The following is a 15,803-nucleotide window of genomic DNA, read 5'->3' on the forward strand; positions in this document are numbered from 1 at the left end:
GCCCTCACTCCAGCCCTGGACACAGAAAGAAGCCACAGAGCCCTTCCACCAGAGAAATCAGGCTGGGATGACATTGTGTAGTTCAGATGAGCAGTGTTAATCCAGTATTTCCTGGTCAGGTCATATGACATATGTGTAGGAGACTGAAGTGAAAAAATGGGTTAAGAGTGAAACTTTCTGCTGGACTCTAGTCTTGTCACCTTTAAAAAAAAATATTTATTCATTTATTTGATAGAGATACAGAGAGAGGGAAAGAGAGAGAGAGAAACCTTCCAATCACTGGTTCACTCCTCAAAGGGCCACAGCACCCAGGGCTGGGCAAGGCTGAAGTGAGGAGCCTGGGGCTCCATTCTGGTCTCCCACGTGGGTGCAGGGGCCCAACCAAGCACTTCAGCCATCTTCTGCTGCCTTCCCAGCTGCATTGGCAGGGAGCTGGATCAGAAGCGGAGCAGCCAGGGCTTGAACCGGCACCCACATGGGATGCCAGCATGGTAGGCAGTGGCTTAACCTGCTGCACCACAACACAGGCTCCTGGTCTTTTCTTATTTGTTGAACTCTTTTTTTAATAGAGCCAATAAGCCTTGACTATAAGTGAAAAATATATTATCTGTATTTCTTAAAAAGAGTAAGACTTAAGGAACATCTGGAGGGATACTTAGAGCTTCAGGAACAAGCTGTGTTATCAACTTCACCCGGACATCATGGATTTGGGATCCCTTGTCACCAGAGTGTCAGGCACTGACAAGAAGGGTGTTCTCATGACTTAAAGCTCCTTCGTCCTGGAAGTAGCGCCCTGGGCCTGTGTTCCAGTCCACAGCCTCCAACCATGACCCAAACCAACCGCTGTGACCCAGCTGGGGATATGGCATGGAGCAACCTCAGCCAGCCTGGGGTTGTATTGCCTTTTGCCTCGACTGGGAAGGTGACTGTGCAACCCTGGGAGAATGCTGAATGAAGCAAAGAAATGCACAGAAAGTAAATTAAACCCATGCTGGTAACACTTTCCCGTTAGGTTTAGAGTCAGCTTTGTGGAACATAACCATATAACTTGTATATATTGTTCATGTACTTAGAGTTTCCCAAACTGGGGCAGGCATCCCACATCAGAGCCCGGGTTCAGGTATCCACTCTGATTCCAGCTTCCTGGATTTTTTCTTTTTTTTTTTTTGACAGGCAGAGTAGATAGTGAGAGAGAGAGACACGGAGAGAAAGGTCTTCCTTTTTGCCGTTGGTTCACCCTCCAATGGCTGCTGCGGCCAGCGCATCTCGCTGATCCGAAGCCAGGAGCCAGGTGCTTCTCCTGGTCTCCCATGGGGTGCAGGGCCCAAGCACTTGGGCCATCCTCCACTGCCTTCCCGGGCCACAGCAGAGAGCTGGCCTGGAAGAGGGGCAACCGGGATAGAATCCGGCGCCTCAACCGGGACTAGAACCCGGTGTGCCGGCGCCGCAAGGCGGAGGATTAGCCTGTTGAGCCACGGCGCCAGCCTCATTCCAGCTTCCTGTTAATGTGCACCCCAGAAGGCAGCAGACGATGGCTCAAGGACTTTGGTCCTTGGTACCCATGTTGGCGACCTGGACTGAGTTCTGGGTTCCTAGGTTCAGACTGGCCCAGCCTCAGCTGTTGCAGACATTTGGGGAATAAAGCAGCAGATAGAAGATATCTCTTTTGTCTCTTCATCTCTCTCTCTCTCTCTCTCTCTCTCTCTCTCTCTCTCTCTCTCAGCTTTATTTATTTGAGAGACAGAGAGAGAGTTCTTCAATCCTCTGGTTTACTCCCCAAATGGCCACAATGGCTGGAGCTGGACCAATCTGGAGCCAGAAGCCAGGAGTTTCTTCTGGGTCTCCTACGTGGGTGCAGGGGCCCAAGCACTTCGTGTATTAGCAGGGAGCTGGATCAGAAGTGGAGCAGCCAGGACTCGAACTGGTACCCATATGTGATGCCGGTGCCATAGGCAGGGGCTTAACCTACTATGCCACAGCACTGGCTCCTCTCACTGCCGTTTAAAATAAATAAATGGTGGCCAGCATTGTGGCACAGTGGGTTAAGCTGCTGCACACAAGTTTTGAACACCAGTTTGAGTCCTGGCTGCTCCACTTCTGATCCAGCTCCCTGCTAATGAGCCTGGGAGAGCAGCAGCAGATGACCCAAGTGTATGGGCCCCTGTCACCCATGTGTGAGGCCATGATGGAGTTCTAGGCTCCTGGCTTTGGCTAGCCTAGCCCTGGCCATTGTAGCCATTTGGGGTGTGAACCAATGGGTGAAAGATTCTCTCTCTCTCTCTGTCTCTTTCTGTGTAGCTCTTTTAAATAAATTTTTGAAAATACTTTAGAAATTAAAATAGATAGCTTAAAATTTACCCAAAACAGTAAAACAAAACAACAAAAGTAAATACATATGGTCATAAATGGTCTGATTCATGAAGAGAATATAACAATTGCAAATACTTGTATATGTATCCACCCAACATTGGAGCATCAGAAGTATAAAGGAAATATTTACACGTCTGAAGTGAGAGAAAGATGGCACAGTACAACAATAGAGGACTTCAATACTCGGCTTTTAGCAATGGGCAGATCATCCAGACAGCTAATCCATACAGAGACATTGTAGATCCATTAGATCAAATGGACCCAGCAGACGAGTATGGATATTCTCCCCAACAGCGGCAAAATACACATTTGGCTCAGACACACATGGACAGGTCAGAATTTGGGCCACAAGCAAGTCAACAAATTGAAGAAAAGTAAAGATCTTATCAAGTATTTTTCTGACCACAGTGGTATGAAACTAGAAATCAAAAGCAGGATCTCTCTCCCTCCCCCTCTCCCCCCCACTTTCTCTGCTTTTCAAATAATAAAAAGTAAATTAAGAAAACAAGAAGAGTTATGGAAACTCTATAAGCAACAGAAAAAAGTTAAACAGCCCCCTCCCAAACAGGCAGTGAGTCAAAGAAGAAAATTAAAGGAAAGTGAAAAAAAAAATCGGAAGCAAGTGAAAATGGAGACAACATATGAAAACTTTGGGATGCAGCAAAAAGCAGTTATAAGTGCAATTTGTAGCGATAAGCAGCCACATGAAAGCAGAAGAAAGATACGAAATAAACAGCCGAATGTTACATCTCAGGGAACTAAGAAAAACCTCAGCCCAGGTAAGCAGAAGGAGAGAAATAATAAAGAAATAAATGAAGTAGAGGCTGGAGGAACAATAGGAAAGATAAATGAAACTACGAGTTGGTCTTTTGAAATGGCTGACAAATGTGACAAACCTTTAGCTAGGCTGAGAAAGCGAAGGAAGACATGACGGACACCACATGAGCACAAAGGATTCTAAGAGATTCGTATGAGTAATGAGTGATTACATGCCATCAAACTGGATGGCCTGGAAGAAGTTAATAAATTCCTAGGCACGTACATCACCTAGACTGAGTAGTGAAGAACTAGGAAATCTGAGCAGACCAATAATGAGTAGGGAGACTGAATCAATAATCAAAAGTCTGCGTTCAAGGATGCTGAAACCTGACGGCTTCACCACTGGCTTCTACCAAACATTCAAACACCAAGCCTCCTCGACTCTTCTGAAAAACGGAAGAGGGACCACTTCCGAGCACATTCTATTTATTTATTTATTTATTTATTTATTTAGGACAGGCAGAGTTAGTGAGAGAGAGAGAGTCAGAGGGAAAGGTCTTCCTTCTGTTGGTTCACTCCCCTAATGGCTGCTACGGCTGACACGCTGCGCCGATCCGAAGCCAGGAGCCAGGTGCTTCTCCTGGTCTCCCATGGGGTGCAGGGCCCAATCACTTGGGCCATCCTCCACTGCACTCCCAGGCCACAGCAGAGAGCTGGACTGGAAGAGGAGCAACCGGGACAGAATCCAGCGCCCCGACCGGGACTAGACCCCGGGGTGCCGGTGCCGCAGGCGGAGGATTAGCCTACCGAGCTGTGGCGCCGGCTCCGAGCACATTTTATAAGGCCAGCCTTACCCTGATGCCCAAATAAGGACACTACAAGAAAAACCATTACAGTCCAATATCTCAGATGAGCAAAAGTGCAAAAATCCTCAATAAAATGCTAACAAAGCAAACCCAACAACACATCAAGAAAAACAAAAGGTATTCATGTTGGAAAGGAAGTTAAATTGCCCCTGTTTAAGATATGACATGATCTTACATATGGGAAACCTGACGATGCCATCAAAACTGCTAAAACTACTAAATCTAGGAAAGGGCAAGATTCAAAACCAACGTACAGAAATCAGTAATGTTTTCCTATACATGATCAATGAACTATCTGAAAAAAGTCAAGAAAATAATCCCAGTCCCAATAGCTAAATACACACACACACACACACACAAACAGGAATAAATTTAACCAATGAGATGAAAGATTTGTACACTGAAAACTAAAATATTAAAGAAGAAACTAAAGAAGACACAAATAAATGGGCAGAAATGCTATTTGTATAGATTGGAAGAATCAATGTTAAAATATCTGTGCTACCCAAGAAGATCTATAGACTCATGCAATCCCTACCAAAATTCCAATAATATGTTTTACAGAAATAGAAAAAAATCTTAAAATTCATATTGAACCATAAAAGACATTGACTAAACAAAAAATCTTGAGCTAAAACAGCAGTGTTGGGGACACTCTCTGATTTCAAAAAATGCTACAAAGCTGTAGGAACCTGAACAGCATGTTACTGGCACCAAAAACAGACACATAGACTAGTGTGATACAATAGATAGCCCAGAAATAAACCTGCATATTTATGACATGATCTCATTTATGGATGTGCCTTAGTCTGTTTTTCATTACAATAATGAAATATCTGTGGCAAGTACTATGAAAAGAAAAGAGTTCTTCTGACTCATGTTTCTACATGGCCAAAGTCAAGGGGACACCAATGGCCATGCCTTATTGCTGGCAGAGTCCCAGGAGCGCACAGGGCCTCCCATGGCAAGAGACAGGGGGCATACATGTCCAGCTGTGTCCCTTCCATTGTCCCCTGGGGACTCATGGACTCTTCCCCAGTGACTTCCTGTCATCCTGACACCCACTGGGGCTCCACCTCCAACGTCAGAGTCGGATGCCGTGTTCACCCTCTGGCTGCCTTGCAGTGGGGATTAGATCGCCACACAGACACCGCCAGTGGACAGTTGATGCGTGTTGGGTTACACGTCAACACCCGGAGGCTCGGGGACAGGCCAGACCACATCCACGTCCAAGTCACGTGGATTCTAAAAAAGTTACACTCCAAGAACTAGAGAGCAGAACAGTGTACAAGTTCTCGAAACAATATGGTGACTGTATCTGATAGATGTATTTTGGAAATTGATAAGAGTAGATTTTCAGGGTTTTTACCACAAAAAAAAAATGACAGGATGATGCCTTGGATGTATTAGCTTGCTCAATTAAACCATTTAACACTATTTACATCTTCCAAAACATCATGTTGTATATGATAAATACTAAAAATCTTAATCGCTGATTATAAAGAAGCACCAATTTGGCCGGCACCGTGGCTCACTAGGCTAATCCTCCGCCGGTGGCCCCAGCACCCCGGGTTCTAGTCCTGGTCGGAGCGCCGGATTCTGTCCCGGTTGCCCCTCTTCCAGTCCAGCTCTCTGCTGTGGCCCGGGAAGGCAGTGGAGGATGGCCCAAGTGCTTGGGCCCCTGCACCCCACGGGAGACCAGGATAAGCACCTGGCTCCTGGCTTCAGATTGGTGCAGCCATTTGTGGGGTGAACCAACGGGAAGGAAGACCTTTCTCTCTGTCTGTCTCTCTCTCTCACTAACTCTGTCTGTCAAAAATAAAAATAAATAAAAGAAGCACTGATTTGAAACGTAAAGATATTACAAACAAATTGAGCATTAATAGCAAGAAGTAGTGAGGGTGAGTGTATTTAAAGTTTTAATACAAAGAATCCTGAATTTACAAACAAATAATTGTAAGCTGAGTTGAGAGGCTAACAATGGACAGTTTTTAATTTCAAGTTTAGGGGCCGGTGCTGTGGCGTAGCCGCTAAAGCCACCACCTGCAGTGCCGGCATCCCATATAGGCTCCGGTTTGAGTCCCTGTTGCTCCACTTTATCCAGCTCTCTGCTATGGCCTGGGAAGATGGCCCAAGTCCTTGGGCCCCTGCACCCGTGTGAGAGACTTGGAAGAAGCTCCCGGCTCCTGGCTTCGGATTGGCCCAGCTCTGGCTATTGCAGTCAATTGAGTAAACCAGCGGATGGAAGACCTTTCTCTCTCTCCCTCTGTAACTCTGCCTCACAAACAAATAAATAAATCTTTAATAAAAAATATATAGAAAAGAATAAAACAGACATTCTTTACTTGTAAAATAATTAAAAACACAGTCTGGGCTTAATATCATTATAAAAATCTTCAAGTTCAGTGGATTGGACGTGAATTTAAACACAAAAAATGTGCCCTTCTTCTCCCTCTGCCTGACAGCCGTTTTGTTTTTGGTTTTCAGGTTATATCTTTTCATAAGGACTGTTTCTGGGTCAACAAGGAGTGGGTTTGACGTTGAGTAAAAGTCAACAGTGAAACCAGTCATCGGGGCTGAGACTGTGGTGTGAAGGTCAAGTGGCCGCCTACACAGCTGGCATCCCATATGGACACCAGTGTGTGTCCCAGCCGCTGCACTTGTGACCCGGCCCTCTGCTAGGGCCTGGGAAAGTCCTTGGGCCCCTGCACTCCCGTGGGAGACCCTGAAGAAGCTCCTGGCTGCTGGCTCCAGCCTGGCCCAGCCCTGATCATTGTGGCCGTTTGGGGAGTGAACCAGCAGATGGAGGATCTTAGTTTCTGTCTCTCTCTGTTGCTCTGCCTTTCAAATGCATAGATAAATGACTCTTTAAAAACAACAAGCAACGTTTATTTGTCTCTTAGAATAGAATAACAATGCAGAATGTCAGGGTGGTGCAGATAGGATCCTTCTATCTTTCTGCTATACCGTCTTTGACCATGGCTTTTCCCTTTACCGTGTCTGAATGGCTAAGATGTCTAAAAGCATAGCAACCAGGCTAGTGGGTAGCATGCTGGTTAAGATGCCCATGTCCTTGGGGCCGGCGCTGTGGCGTAGTGGGTAAAGCCCCTGCCTGCAGTGCCAGCATCCCATATGGACACAGGTTCGAGTCCCAGCTGCTCCACTTCCGATCCAGCTCTCTGCTACGGCTTGGGAAAGCAGTAGAAGATGGCCCAAGTCCTTGGGCCCCTGCACCCATGTGGGAGACCCAGAGGAAGCTCCTGGCTCCTGGCTTCAAATCGGCACAGCTCCGGCCATTGTGGCCACCTGGGGAGTGAAACAGTGGATGGAATCTCTCTCTGCCTCTGCCTCTCTGTAACTCTGCCTTTCAAATACATAAATAAATACATAAATAAATAAATAAATCTTAAAAAACCAAAACAGATGTTCATGTCCTACATCAGAGTACCTGGGTTCAATCCCTGGCTCCTCTTCCTACTCCAAATTGCCACTGATGCAGACCTGAGAGGAAGCAGGTAAAGTCTCGAGCAGTGGGTTTCTGCCACTCCCATAGGAGAGTGTAGTCCTAGCTCCTGACTCCAGCCCTGGCCCAGCCCTGGCCACTGGGGGCATGTGGGAGCTCTCTTGTCTCTTGTTGTGTCTCTGGCTTTGAAATAAATAAAATAAATGCAGACTTTGAGTTGGAATCTGCCTTCCACCAAGCCCTCCAGGCGACTTGTATGAACATTAAAACTTGGAAATGCCGCTTTAGGAATCTGGCGTTCGGTAATAGGAGCCAACATGCTCTGTGCTTAAACTCACTTCTGCCACTGGTGGTGGAAAAGCCCTGACTGATCCGGACAGTGACCATGCATCGCTTGCTGCCGTATCTTCTACAGTGACTCCTGTGGTACATTTCTGTAGAATTCAGTTTCTATAATGGAATCGATCAACCAGTCACATGCATTTGGACTGCCAAACACACACACCAAGAAGGGTGAGTAGGGTGCTGGCACTGTGGTATAGTGGGTAAAGCCATCGCCTGCAGTGCTGGCATCCCATATGGGCACCAGTTCGAGTCCCGGCTGCTCCACTTCTGGTCCAGCTCCCTTCTAATGCAGCTGGGAAAGCAGCAGAAGATGGCCCAAGTCCTTGGGTCCCTGCACACACGTGGGAGACCCAGAAAACTCCTGGCTTCTGGTTCGGATCGGCCCAGCTCCAGCTGTTGCAGCCCTTTGGGGAGTGAAGCAGCGGATGGGAGACCTCACTATCTGTGTCTCTGCCTCTGCCTCTCAGGATCTGCACCTGGGTCTCGCACACGGTGGCAGCAGTCCTCCGAGGGCAACAGTGGTAGGCAGCTGGGGCAAAGTGGATTGTCCAGGACTGCAGCTGGCACTCTGAGATGGGTGCCAGCACCCCATCTGCTACACCACTTAATCTGCTACACCTCAATGTCAGATTTCACAGTTTTAGGCACCAAAGTAAATGAATTGTTGTTGTTGTTGTTGTTTAAAGATTTATTTGTATATTTGAAAGGCAGAGTTATAGAGGCAAAGGCAGAAAGAGAGGTCGTCCATCTGCTGGTTCACTCCCCAATTGGTCACAACGGCCAGAGCTGTGCCAATCTGAAGCTAGGAGCCAGGAGCTTCTTCCGGGTCTCCCATGCAGGTGCAGGGGCCCGAGGACTCAGGCCACATCTTTTACTGCTTTCCCAAGCCATAGCAGAGAGCTGGATCGGAAGAGGAGCAGCCGGGACTTGAACTGGCACCCATATGGAATGCCGGCACTGCAAGTGGCGGCCTTACTCGCTATGCCACAGCACTGGCCCCAAAATAAGTGAATCTTTTCATCTCACTTTTCCACACACATTTTGAAGCACGCTTGTGATCTCTGGCAGCCAGAACTTACAGTCAAGTGAGGGAGACAGATATTAAAGAATCATACAGGGTATAGCAAGTAAAGCCTCAGCCTGCAGTGCAGGCATCCCATATGGGTGCCGGCTCAAGACCCAGCTGCTCCTCTTCCTATCCAGCTCTCTGCTATGGCCTGGGAAAGCAGTAGAAGATGGCCCAGGTCCTTGAGTTCCTATACTCACGTGGGAGACCCAGAGGAAGCTCCTGGCTTTGGGCTGGCCCAGCTCTGGCTATTTCAGCCATTTAGTGAGTGAACCAGCGGATGGAAGACCTCTCTGCCTCTACCTGTCTGTAACTCTGCCTTTCAAATAAATAAATAAATCTTTTTTTTTTTTTAAGAATAAAACAGATGATTACTTCACTGCATTGTGGTAGGGACTAAAGAGGGAAAGTACAAAAGGTTACAAGGACTGGAACAGGAACCCAGGCAAGGCTAAGGGGACAAACTGGCTTCCCTGGACAAGATTTTGAATTGGATCTTGACAGGTGAGGAGGAGGTAGCTTGGAGAAGAGGCAGTAAAAAAACTGTCCCAAGTCTATAGTGAGGCTCTGTATTATGGATGAGCTCAGCACTGTAGGACCTGCAGGAGGCACACCTGGGCAGGCCAGGGCATGGAATACATGGGAGAGCGGGAAGGAGGCCACGGCGGGGAACCCCGCCACGACTGGGGCACCCAGGGCCTCAGTCCCTGGATGACAATGTCCTGAGAAAAGCTGGCTCATGCTAGCCAACTTCATACCAGGTTCATTTCCAATAAGAAGATCAATCTAAGGATGGGCATCAAAGGCTGTAAAGATGCTACTTGTGTGCCTACATCCCACACTGGAGTGCCTCGGTCTCAGTCTCCATTCGGCTTCCAATCCAGCTCCCTGCTCATGCACACCCTGGGGAGCAGCAGATGATGGTCCAAGTACTTGGGTCCCTGTTACCCACATGGGAGACCTGGATTGCATCTCTGGCTCTTGGCTTTGGCTTGACCCAGCCATGAGAGTGGCAGGTATTTGGGTAGTGAACCAGCAGATGGAAGATCTCTTCTGTCTGTGTCTCTCTTTCTCTCTGTCATTCTGCCTTAAAAAAAAAAATAAAAGTAATAAAAGAGAAAATCAGTTTCATAACTGATTCTGAAACTTGCTTCAGAAATCAAGAATATTAGATTGTTCAGTAAAAAAAAATGAATTTGACAAAGAAAAATGGAACTAGAGAGACATGGGACTGTGCATATCTCTGTGGTCCAGTAATCTCTCATGCCTAGTATTTACTGAGTGTCTAGTTAGCCATCTTCCGGACTGTTTGAGTCCTCCCAGAATTCCGATGTTGCAGCCTGCTCTCCAAGGTGACAGTATGTGGAGCTAGGACCTCTGGGAGAGCCTTCATAGATGGAATCAGCACTCAAATAAAGGAGCCCGGAGCAATGCCTGGACCCTTCTGCTATGAGAAGGCACAGCAAAAAGATAGCCCTTTGTGAGCCAGGACGGTTCCTCCCCAGACACCAGGCCTGCTGGCGCCTCAGTCGTGGGCGTTCCAGGCCCAGCACCATATGAAGGTGAGTGTTCACTATGGTGCTTGGTTACAGTAGCCTGAACATGCCATTGCCAGATGCTTTGGCTGTTCTGTGTGTTCTCTAGTGCACAGCTTCCCATTGCTACAATGAGGTCCCTGAAACAGGCTACCATTGGAAAGGAAAGAGGTTTGTTTAGCTCACAGCACTGAGGAGCCACGGGCAGGAAGCCTGGGTCAGATCAACGCTGGAGAGGAATATCTGGCTGCATTACATCAGAGCAGACAGCCAGGCTGGAGCCAGTGGAAGAGGAGAGAGCGCGCCTGAAACAGGAAGTCAGAAAGACACTCGGGGGCCACGTGCAGGCTCCTGCAACAATTCACTCTCACGAGAACTCACTCCAGGAAACCAACGATGGCGCCGTCCCCAGGGACCTAAGGACCTGCACGTATTCCCACAAGCAAACAAGTTGCTGTAGTTTCATGGGTGCTGGCAGAAGACTTGTGACTCCTGCCCAAGGACAAAACCTTAGTTTTCACAGCACAGCAGGCAGCATGGGCTTCATGTTCACCCAGGGCCACAGGGGCGACGTGGAGCAGTAGGTGAAGCCCCCGTCTGCCATGCTGGCCTCTCCTATGGGCAGTGTTCGAGCCCCAGCTGCTCCACTTCAGATACAGCTCCCTGCTAATGCACCTGGGAAAACAGTGGAGGTGGTTTGAGGAGTTGGGTCCCGCCACCCATATGGGAGAACTGGATGGAGTTCCAGACTTCTGACCTGGGCCAGCCCCAGCCTCACTCTTGTAGTCATCTGGGGAGTGAACCAAGAGATGGAAGATCTCTCTCTCTCTCTCTTTTTAAAGATTTATTTATTTATTTTTAAAGGAGTGTCTACTTCTAGCTGCTGTTCCCTTGTGTGAGTGGGGACTGGAAGTTTGTCAGCTTGCTTTTGGAGGTGGGATCTGGGACCCCCTTGCAGGCTACGCGAGGCTGCACATCTGACCCAAGGAAGGGCCCTGCGTTCCCAGTTTCCTGCTGCTCTTCCTGTCACCACCAGGAGCCCCGCCACGGATGGAAGCCTTGTCCCTCTCCCCGGTTCTTCTCTAAGGTGCACATCAGAAATGCCTGAGAGAAGAGAGAAACTTAGGAGATGAGGGCCATGGACGAGAACCCACGGTGACCCGGAGAGGACGCGAAGTTCATTTCCTGGTGCTGCAACAAAACACCGGAGGCTGAGTCCCTTATGAAGACTGGCTTACCTCGCTCCCGGTGCGGCAGGCCCAAGAGCACGGGCCTGGCATTCGCACAGCTTCTGCAGGGGCCTCCTGGCGTAGAGCAGAAGCGAAGGCAGCTTGTGCAGGACAGACAGCCAGGCTGACTCACTCCCTGGTAATCGACTCTTGGGAGCACTGCAGTCCCAGGAGGCCTAACTCACTCCCAGGAGACCTGACCCGGTCTTGAAAGAACCAACCAACCCAGGAAAACATTCATGCATTTCATGAGGGCGGGGCCACTAGGCCCCACCCCTTAAAGGCTCCGCCACCTCTCAGCACAGTTCAACTGGTGACCAAGTCTCCAGAGCACCACCCTTTGGGGAAGAAACTCCACGCAAACAGCAGCAGTGACTAAGAGAACAGCACAAGAGGGAGAAGGGACAAGTGTGCATCCGCTGTGACATCACTGTGTGAAATCCAGTCGTACAGCCCCGTCTCCAGTCAATCTTGCTGTAGGCTCATTTTATTTATTTATTCATTCATTTATTTATTATTATTATTATTATTATTGACAGGCAGAGTAGACAGTGAGAGAGAGAGAGACAGAGAGAAAGGTCTTCCTTTGCCGTTGGTTCACCCTCCAATGGCCACCGCGCTGATCCGGAGCCAGGAGCCAGGTGCTTCTCCTGGTCTCCCATGGGGTGCAGGGCCCAAGCACTTGGGCCATCCTCCACTGCACTCCCGGGCCACAGCAGAGAGCTGGCCTGGAAGAGGGGCAACCGGGACAGAATCCGGCGCCCCGACCGGGACTGGAACCAAGCCAGAACAACAGAACACGTGAGAAGCATTGCGAGGGGAGCCTGCCTCCTGTTTGCTGTGTCCCTCACCAGTCGCCAGGGGACTGGGAGGAGGAGCCGGGCTGCAGGGGGTCCCCTGTCACGCCGGTGCAGGTCCAGAGACCCGCTGTGTGTCCCCACTTCATTTCTGTTTCTTTTTTAAAGATTTATTTATTTATTTTGTGAAACGCAGAGTTACAGAGAAGCAGAGAGAGAGGCTGAGGGGTCTTCCATCAGCTGGTTCACTCCAAACAGCCACAATGGAGCTGCGCCGATCTGAAGCCAGGAGCCCACGCAGGTGCAGCGGCCCAAGCCTTTGGGCCAACCTCCATTGCTTTCTTAGGCCACAGCAGAGAGCTGTGGAGTCACTCAAACCGGTGCCCATGTGGGATGCCGGAACTGCAGGCGGGGGCCTCACCTGCTATGTCACAGCGCCACCCCCCCCCCCCCCCATTTCATTTCTACTGAGCGTGTGGCACGGACTCTAACTTCTTTTTTCTCTCTTTCTTTTTTTTTTTTTTTTTTTTTTTTTGGACAGGCACAGTGGATAGTGAGAGAGAGAGAGACAGAGAGAAAGGTCTTCCTTTTTGCCGTTGGTTCACCCTCCAATGGCCGCTGTGGCCGGCGCATCACGCTGATCCAAAGCTTGGAGCCAAGTGCTTCTCCTGGTCTCCCATGGGGTGCAGGGCCCAAGCACTTGGGCCATCCTCCACTGCCTTCCCAGGCCATAGCAGAGAGCTGGCCTCTCTCTCTCTCTCTGTGTGTCTCAACAGCAAGACACCTTTCTGGAAGTGAGATGTTGAAAGCTTTTTGGGGAAAGCTGGTGTTGTACATGAATATTTTATCGAACTCTGTTAAACAACTCTACAACGTATTCCTCTCCTTTGCTTCCCTACAGATGCCCGGTCAAGCATACCATAAGGTTAATGAGGGTCAGTTTTTTTCTTTCTTTTTTTGACTCACTTGACTCACACACTCTATTTGTTGAAAAGGCGTCAGTACCGGGCCAAGGCTCCTAACCTCCCTGTCCGTGAGCCTGTTATTGTACAACTCTGCACAATCTTGCAGAGCTCATTTATTTCTGAGTTTTATTTATTTGTTTGGTTATTTATTTATTTATTTGAAAGGCAGAGTAACAGAGAGAGACTGATTTGTTTACTCCCCAAATGCCTACAACAGCCAGGGCTGGGCTAGGCCAAAGCCAGGAGCCAGGAACTCCATCTGGATCTCCCATGTGTGTGGCAGGGGCCCAAGTACTTGTGTCATCACCTGCCACCTTCCCAGGCGCTTTGGCAGGGAGAGGGATGGGAAGTGGAGAAGCCAGGACTTGAACCGGCCTTTCGCTCTGGGATGTGGGTTTTCCAAGCTGTGGCTTCACCACAGCACCTGCTGTTTCTAACAATGACGCTGTGCACGCCCCAGCACTTGGCACCGCGCAGCCCAAGTGAACAGCATCGACTGACTGACTGCTTTCCATGTGGATCGACCACCATGAAGGCCTAGAAACTGTCTTTCCGCCCACTTACCATTGCTTAGCTGCCTGCACCCCGCCACGCTCGGCCTGCCCTGCTCTGTCTCCGCTCGCGGGACGGCCCACGTGACTGATCCTCATCAAGTCGTGAGTTCTTCCATCTTGTCTGTGGTCACCTGCCCCGGGGGCTTGAGAGTCACGTCTTACTCTTCGTATGACACGGTTTTAACGAAACACGCCAGAAAAACGCCCCTTCCCGTCCTTCACATACCCGTGTGATTCATCTCGCCTGTTCTCAGATTTCTCCTCTAGCTCCGGTTCCGTGAAATCATCATTGTGTCATCTGTCTCAAACAATGGAAGGTGTGGTTTGTCCCTTAAAAGCAGCTCTGTCAACCCAGCTCTGATCTTGCCAAATTACCTGTGCAACTGTGAGTGCAAAGAAATACAAAGGATCCACAGGCAATCTCCTCTTGTTAAAGAAGATACGGGAGGAGCATTTTAGTGTTGCCCTCGCTGGGGGCACCACATCCCAGACCCAGCGTGCCTGGTTTGAGTCACGGCTCCCCTCCCGATTCCAGCTCCCTCTGTACGCACACTCTGCGAAGCAGCTGGTGATGGCTCAAGTCCTGTGTATCTACCACCTATGTGGGAGGCCTAGATGGAGCTCCAGGCTCCTGGCTTCAGCCCAACACAGCCATGGCCACTGTGGCCGTTTGGGGAGTGAACCAGCAGGTAGAAGATCTCTCTCTGTGTCTCTCACCCACTCTCTTTCTCTCCCTCCCCCCTCTCTGTAATTCTGCCTTTCAAATAAGTAAAATGAATATTTTTTTAAAAATCATGTAGTATACAATAAATGCAATTAAAAAATTAATTGGGGTCATGGACAATACCTTGAAGAGAAATGCTCAGTCTAAACATGGTGATCTGTTCCCCTAACACTGGCATTACTTTCTGAAATTAGAAGAAATTATAGGAGTTCAATAAATATTATACAAGGCTGGGCTGGCACTGCAGCTCACTAGGCTAATCCTCCGCCTTGCGGCGCCGGCACACCGGGTTCTAGTCCCAGTTGGGGCGCTGGTTCTGTCCCGGTTGCCTCTCTTCCAGGCCAGCTCTCTGCTGTGGCCAGGGAGGTCAGTGGAGGATGGCCCAGGTGCTTGGGCCCTGCACCCCATGGGAGACCAGGAGGAGCACCTGGCTCCTGGCTTCGGATCAGCGTTGCGCGCGCTGGCCATAGCAGCCATTTGTGGGGTGAACCAATGGAAGGAAGACCTTTCTCTCTCTTTCTCTCACTGTCTAACTCCGCCTGTCAAAAAAAAAAAAAAATTATACAAGGCCAAAACACATTTTTTACATATAGTGTTTGCTAAAAAGCCAAACAAAGAAAGGGTTTATAGGTGAATCAGGATTTCGGCGTGGTGATGAGGTTAGGTCTAACTTTTTAAAATTAAGATTTATTTATTTTATTTGAAAGGCAGAGTTACAGAAAGAGAAGGAGACAAAGATGGAGAAGTCTTCCATCCACTGGTTCACTGCTCAGTTGGCCACAACACTCAGAGCTGGGCCAGTGTGAAGCCAGCAGCCAGGAGCTTCTTCTGGGTCTCCAACAAGGGTGCAGGGGCCCAAGGACTTGGGCCATCTTCCACTGCTTTCCCAGGCCACAGCAGAGAGCTGGATCGGTAGAGGAGCAGCCGGGATTCAAACTGGCACCTATATGGGATGCTGGCACTGCAGGCAATGGCCTAACCTACTACACCACAGAGCTGGCCCCTCGGTCTAACTACTGCTATAAGTAGTGGCTTAAAGGGTCTGTCAGAAAGGATTGTTTTTTTCTGAAAGGAAGAAGTAATTTCCACTGAATTGTAAGGGCTTGGCTGCTTCCGACCTTTCTAGAATT

This window comes from Lepus europaeus, chromosome 14 (genome assembly GCF_033115175.1).
Source record: "Lepus europaeus isolate LE1 chromosome 14, mLepTim1.pri, whole genome shotgun sequence".
NCBI classification, from domain to species: Eukaryota; Metazoa; Chordata; class Mammalia; order Lagomorpha; family Leporidae; genus Lepus; species Lepus europaeus.